At 50.7% G+C, this 7500-nt stretch overlaps 1 protein-coding gene across 1 annotated transcript in view; it reads left to right on the forward strand.

The window, feature by feature from the left end:
* The window catches only part of LOC122247832 (uncharacterized), a 178619-nt gene that overhangs the window by 59711 nt on the left and 111408 nt on the right, over positions 1-7500 (forward strand). The window lies entirely within an intron of this gene.

Below are 7500 nucleotides of genomic sequence, written 5' to 3' on the forward strand. Positions count from 1 at the left end.
GGAGATGGAAGTAGAAATAGGGAGAGAAAGAGAGAGAGGAAAGAAGGGGGAGATATATTTATAGTAGACCAGCGAGAGAGAGAGAGAGAGAGAGAGAGAGAGAGAGAGAGAGAGAGAGAGAGAGAGAGAGAGAGAGAGAGAGAGAGGGGGGCAAGGGAGAGAGCAGGACAAACGCCTAGACGGGAAAGGGAGAAAGCTGTAGGTAGGTAGAGAGGAAGAGGGAGAGGAAGAGGAAGGCCAAGGAGAGCGAGAGAGGCGGGCGGCAAGAGGACACGATGTCGACCGCGGGGTGTAACCCAAGCGCCGCAGCTGTGTCAAGGCCCTGTTGTCGTAGCATCGCTTATCTGTATACCATCATACGTCCACTGTTTTATATCGGGATTTTTTTATTGGCAGGTCGAGGGCTACATCTGTTTTATGATTATTAAGTTTTCGCATCCATGCATATATACATTTTTTTTTTTCATTCATGGACTCTTCCCCCCTTCCTTTTTTTTTCTCTTTTTTTTTTAACCCCCAATCCCCGCCACCGGATGTCCTTATCGATATTAATTGGCGTATCTGGCGGTTCCACGGAGGGACTTGCGTTACGCGATCGTTATATCGGATGGACGCACCGGAGCCCATGGGAATTTTAATTAATCATTAGCGGCTTTTTCTTTGGTGCGATAACGACCGGTCGTCTGGTTATTACGAGTCGTTACGTGAAGTCGTTTTGATGGTCATTATATCGGGAACGCCGTTTATTTACCCTGCAATCGATCCGGTTTGTTTTCTGTCGGGGGTGCAGAGGCTCCTTGTTTGATTGCCCCGGATGGCAGATCTGAGATGCTCGCCGTTTCCTAATGGCGGAGGTTTGTCCGCCCGCGACAGATTTGGATGCCGGGTCCGTCTGGGCTTTTATCTAGAGCTGCGGGGATTAGCTTTATCATGTTTTGCTTGCTATCGCTCGTTGCATCTCTCTCTCTCTCTCTCTCTCTCTCTCTCTCTCTCTCTCTCTCTCTCTCTCTCTCTCTCTCTCTCTCTCTCTCCTCTCTCTCTCCCCCCCCCCCTCTCTCCCTCTCTCCCTCTCTCTCCCTCTCTCTCCTCTCCCCCCTCTCTCCCTCTCTACCTCTCTCTCTATACATACCTACCTACCTATCTCCTTCCCTCCCTCCCTCCATCTCTCCTCTCTCCCTGTCTCTCACTATCACTCTCTTTCTCTCTTTCGCCTTCTGACATTTCACTTCTCTCCCCCGATGCGCCGGGTGTTTTACCTCCCACCTCTGACCTCTTGACCTTGAATGTCGTGTAACGCCTTCATCGCCTGAGCACTTTTTGAATTTTCTTCCTGAGTTTGACCTGCGCGACCTTTGGCGTGTCTTGGCACCTGAACTCTCACCTTTGGTCTCGCTTCGACCGGTAATCTTGGCTGCCCAGCGTGTCACTTAGCAACCTGACTAGCACCTGGGATCCCTTTATCTGGCCTGGCGCTTCTTACCGTGTGTCTGCAACTCCCCCCCCCCCTTAAACACGCTTCTCACCCTATCTAACGCACCCCCTCTGACGCCTCCGTCCCTCAGCGCTTGTCACCCTGTCTGACCCCAACCCCCCTCACACACACACACACACACACACACACACCTCAGTCTGACCCCTTCCCCCTCCCCACTAGCGTCCAATAGAGACCGACCTCCCTACACTTCTCACCCTTCCCTCCACACTTCTCACCCCTTCTCCCTCCACACTTCTCACCCCTTCTCCCTCCACACTCCTCACACTGCTCCCACTCCCCCCGCTTCTCACCCTATCCCCCCCCCGCTTCTCACCCTATCTCCCCCCCCCCTCGTGTCCGATAGACACCTACCTGTCTGACACCAAACTAGTCGGGGCTATCACCTGTCTCGCGTCCGACTTGCGGGTGACATAAACGTCTGGGGCCATTCCTTAACTTGTCCAGCCGCGGGCACGTCTGGCCGCGACTCGGCCTTTCTCGGCGTGTGCGCGTGTGCGTGCGTGCGTGTGCGTGTGTGCGTGCGTGCTTGTCCGTGTGTCTATCTGTGCGTCTGTCTGTGCTCCTTGCGTCTTATTCCGCCCGGCTGCTTTAAGGTCCCCGGCCGATGGCCTCTTTTAAAGGCAGCGTTCCCGAGGAGTGGTCCCGGTGCGGCTCGTATCCCGAAGGCGCGCCCTTAAAGTGCAGGGGATTTTCTGACGAATGAGGGGAAGGGGGGGCGTTCGTTTGCTCTCGAGGGTGTTCTTTGGTCCCCAAGGAATGCGTATGCGTTTTTTCCGGATCCTTGCCTTCAGGGAGATTAGAAAGGTTACGTCATAACTTTGGGAATAATAAAAAAGGGGTATTGCTCACAAATGTCATTGTTTTGCAACATGGGCAGGGAACTTGCCTTTTGGAATCTTTTAAACTTGTTGTGGCGGATTATATGGCGTCGGGGCAATTTAATCTTGCGGTATTAAGTAAGGACTTTGAAACAACTTTTACTCGTGTAAAAAGGGCGTAGACTATTGAAGCCAACTTTTGTGGCTTTGGGTTTACTTCCCTGTTCTCATCCCTCGTCTCTCTCTTTCTCTCCCTCCCGTATTCTCCCTTGTTTCTTCTCTCTTCACTCTTCACTCTTCTCTCTTCTCTCTTCTCTCTACCCCTTCCATCCCCCTCCCCCTCCCTCCTTCCCCCTTCCCCCTTCCCCATAGCATTCGTGCAAGTCATTTCTCGGTAGTCTGGGCTCTTGACTGATATCATCTCCCGTCCTCCTCGCGCCAGCTGTCCGGCATGGAGTCGCCGCCTCCCCACCCCCACCCCCACCCCTGCCCTAGTCCAATTGTTATCATTAGCATCGTTTGGCTGTTATCCTTTACAGATACCTGGGGAATTTTGATTGAGATGTGATCGATAGGAGCCGATGTCTGGATGGATGTGGGTGTGGGTATTACTTTGGCGCGGGGTGTAGATCTTGTATATGTACGTTTTTCGATTTTTTTTGTTTGGATGTTTGAAATGTATATATATATATATATATATATATATATATATATATATATACATATACATATACATATACATATACATATACACATATACATATACATATACACATATACATATACATATACACATATACATATACATATACATATACATATACATATACATATACATACACATACACACACACACACACATACACACACACACACACACACACACACACACACACACACACACACACACACACACACACACACACACACACACACACACACACACACAAACACACATACACACACACACACACACACACACATACACACACACACATATGCATACAAACACACATACACACACATATGCATACAAACACACACACACACACACACACACACACACACACACACACACACACACACACACACACACACACACACACACACACACACACACACACACACACACACACACACACACACACACACATACACACAACACACAAACACACACAATATATATATAATATATATATATATATATATATATATATAGATATATATATACATATATATATATATATATATATATATATATATATATATATATATATATACATACATACATACATACATACATACATACATACATACAGACATACAGACATACATATGCACATAAACGTGCAAATGACATTAATAAATCATACAAAGCATGGCCATGCTGCACATTCATAAAAGCGAGGGGGACGCGCGTGCACCCGCGGACGCATTGCAATTACGCTTGCATGTGAAAACGAATAAATTCACGTATAGATTTTTATGGGCTCGTCGGAAACGGGGTGGCTTTGTGTTGGGTCGTGATTACAAGGTGAATAGATGATAGAGGGAGAACTGGCGCCCTTCCACACTGCCGCCCACCCGCCCGCCCGCCCGTGTTCGAGGTGGGGGTAGTGAGCTTAATGGAGATGTGGGTGGAAGGCTGGAAGGCTGGTGAGGCTAGATAAGAGAGGTCAGACGAGGTCACGCCAGAAGGATGGGAAAGAGCGAATGAGAAGGGAAGGCCATTTCCGAAAGGTCGTCGGGGAGAGCGGAAAGTAAAACACCCAGAGAGACATTTCAGGGATATTCATTTCTTTCTTGCTGATAATCCGGAATCCTTTTTTTTAATCATCTAGGACACGGGCATTTATTTGCATCTTGCGGTCATTTTGGAATCTTTTTTTTTTTTTTTGCGAAAGGTAGATTAGAAATGACCAGGATGTTCAGTGTCTCTGTTTATACTATTGGAACAGCTCTCTAGATTAGGCCGAATTTAGGGCTCCTTGAGGCTTGAAACCGAGGAGGAATTAGCAGAGATGGTTGGAATAAATTCAAATAGAATGAAAAAAAACGAAGCCACGTTACTGTGTTGGATCGCAAAGAGTTTTTTTTCGTCACTTTCGTAATTATATGTAAACATTTCCGGTTTGTAGGCTACTCGGTCACCCTCGGCGTTCGCCCCTGTGTCGGAGATGCCCTGGCGCGCGTCAGTCGGCAGCGGCAAGCGTAGCGGGGCCTTCACGCCCTTCCGAAGCGGCGCGGGCGATTTGCTTCTATAATTTATGCACGCAGTCCGCCCGTCATGTACACAAATACACGCGTTCGTCCACGTGGCCCGAGCAGAGAGCACGCGATGTGTTTAGCGCTCCCCCCCCTCACCCCTTGCCCCTCCTCCCCTCCCACTCGCAGCACCTCGTTTCTTCTCGTGGGCGTCACTCCGCTCATCTGTCGCTTGGTTGCAAGTACTTTTTTATCAGCGTATTGGGGCACACGTGTAACACCCTCCCTCCCCCCCTCCGCCCCCTCCGCCCCCTCTGCCCCAGTTGCTGTGGCGATGATGTGGCCACACGGAAGTTAGCGACAGGGAAACCGGTGCTGCTGTTTTTTAATGTCTATAATTTTTGTAATCAACATTTCATATTATTACTATTTACGTCCTAGAACTGTCTGAGGTCGTTGATACACAGCCGATATATCATCAATCCCCCCCCCCACCTCTCTCTCTCCCTCCCTCCCTCCTACCTCCCTCCCTCTCCCTCCCTCCCCCTCTCCCTCTCCCTCTCCCTCCCCATCCCTCCCTCCCTCCCCCTCCCTTCCCTTCTCCTTCACCTTCTGCCTCTTTCTCTTCCTCACCCCTCCCCCTCTTCCTCTCCTGCCCCCTCCTCCTTCCCCCTTCCCCACTTCTACCTCCTCACTGCACCATTCCAAGTAATTGTCGCCATGGGGTGTAGGAGGGGGAAGGGGAAGGGGAAGGGGAAGGGGAAGGGAGGTGATGTGGGGATTTATATCGCTTTTATTGATGGTAATTTTTGGATGCGGGGAGTGCGTTAGGGAGGAGAGGTGCTTGGGAGGGAGGTGGGGGTTATAGATAAAGGCGGGTGAGGGGAGGGGGAAGGGGGAGGAGGTTGAGTAAGTTAAAAAGAAACATAAAGAAATTAATGATGGAGAGACATCGTGAGTGAAGGAAGTCCGTATAGAAGGAAGGGAGGGTGAGGGTTATTTTTGGGATGTTAACGGGTTTACTGGGACCTCCATCCCCCTACCCCCTACCCCCTACCTCACCCCACCTCCACTCCCCTTCCCTCCCCTCCCCTCCCCTCCGCTTTCCACCGCTCCCGATTTTTAAAAATAATTTTGCGTGACGTTTCGCCGTTCGGTTCGCTTGCTGTGTGGGCGTTCTCGTGGGCGACAACAGGGCAAGGGTTGGTTTTGCGGGATTTTTTTTTTTTTTTGTAACTTTGACCGGATTGCATTTTTTTAAAAAAAGATTTCTTATTTTGATTGCGAAGTCTTTGATTCGATCCGTATTGGTTTGGTAGCTGTTGGTGTCGTCTCCTTTTTTTCTCTTCTCTTTTCTCTTTTTTTTCTTCTCTTCTTCTCGTCTCTCTTCTCTCCTCTTTGCTCCTCTCCTCTCTCCCTCCCTTCCTCCCTCCCTCCTTTCCTGACCTCTCCTCGCCTCAACCTCCTCTCCTCTCCTCTCTTCTCCTCCCCTCCCCTCTCTTCTTTCTCCTTCCCTCATCTCTCGTCTTCTCCTCCCCTACTTTTATTCTCACATTCTCTCCTCCTCTCCTCTCCTCTCATCTTCTCTCCTCGCCTCTTCTATTCTCACTTCCTCCTCATTTTACCTCACCTCACCTCTCCTCCTTTATTCTCCTCTTCTCTCTTTCTCACATTCCCTCCCCTCCCCTCCCGCCCCTTCTCCTCACTCATCTCTGTCCCTCCCGCCCCCCTCCCTTCACCCATCTCTGTCCCTCCCCTCCCCCCTCCCTTCACCCATCTCTGTCCCTCCCCTCCCCCCTCCCTTCACCCATCTCTGTCCCTCCCCCCCCGGCCTTTAGGGAGCGGTTCGGTTATGACTTGTGTAACGTCATATTTTATTTAGCTGTCCGACAAGTGATCATGCATCGATTGAATTAATGCACACACACCATCAGCCCCTCTACCCTCGATCTCTAATGATCTTACTGTCTTTCTGTCTCTCAATCTACTTAGACACACACGGACACGCTAATACACATACACACGTACATGCACGCGCACGCACGCACGCACGCACGCACGCACGCACGCACGCACGCACGCACGCACGCACGCACACACACACACACACACACACACACACACACACACACACACTCACACACACACACACACACACACACACACTCACACACACACACACACACACACACACACACACACACACACACACACACACACACACACACACACACACACACACACACACACACACACACACACCCACACACACACACACACCCACACCCACACACACACACACACACACACCCACCCCCACACACTCACACACACACACACACACACACACACACACACACACACACACACACACACACACACACACACACACACACACACACACACACACACACACACACACACACACACACACACACACACACACACACACACACACACACACACACACACACACACACACACACACACAACCCACCACACACAACCTCTCCACACTCAACCTCCCCACACTCAACCTCCCCCCAGCCAGCCAACCCCACATACAATCCCCCCCCCCCCCACACACACACACAAAACCACCTCCCCCGCCAACCAGCTAACCACCCCACATACAACCCCCCCCCACACACACACACACAACCCCCTCCCCAGCCAACCCCACACACGCGGAAATTTATCAAGGGCCCAAAATCTCGTTAAGATATGAGTTAATGACACGGGCCTCCCGCAGGAGAACCCGGCCGGGCCATCGTCTCGCCGCGGCAGATTACCAAACGGCGCATTTGCATATTAATCACCGGAGCCAATCTAAGTTGCGATTATATATGCCGGGGCGTCTTGGCGTGAGTCCCTGGCTCTTTACTTTATTACCTCCGCGGAGATGGGCGGGAGAGGGCAGGGGGGGGGGAAGATTGGGTAGGGGGTGGTGGTGGTGGTGAGGGGTTGGGGTGGTTAGGGGTG

Source organism: Penaeus japonicus, unplaced genomic scaffold, assembly GCF_977035675.1.
Source record: "Penaeus japonicus unplaced genomic scaffold, GWHDUDI00000001_assembly GWHDUDI00000025, whole genome shotgun sequence".
NCBI classification, from domain to species: Eukaryota; Metazoa; Arthropoda; class Malacostraca; order Decapoda; family Penaeidae; genus Penaeus; species Penaeus japonicus.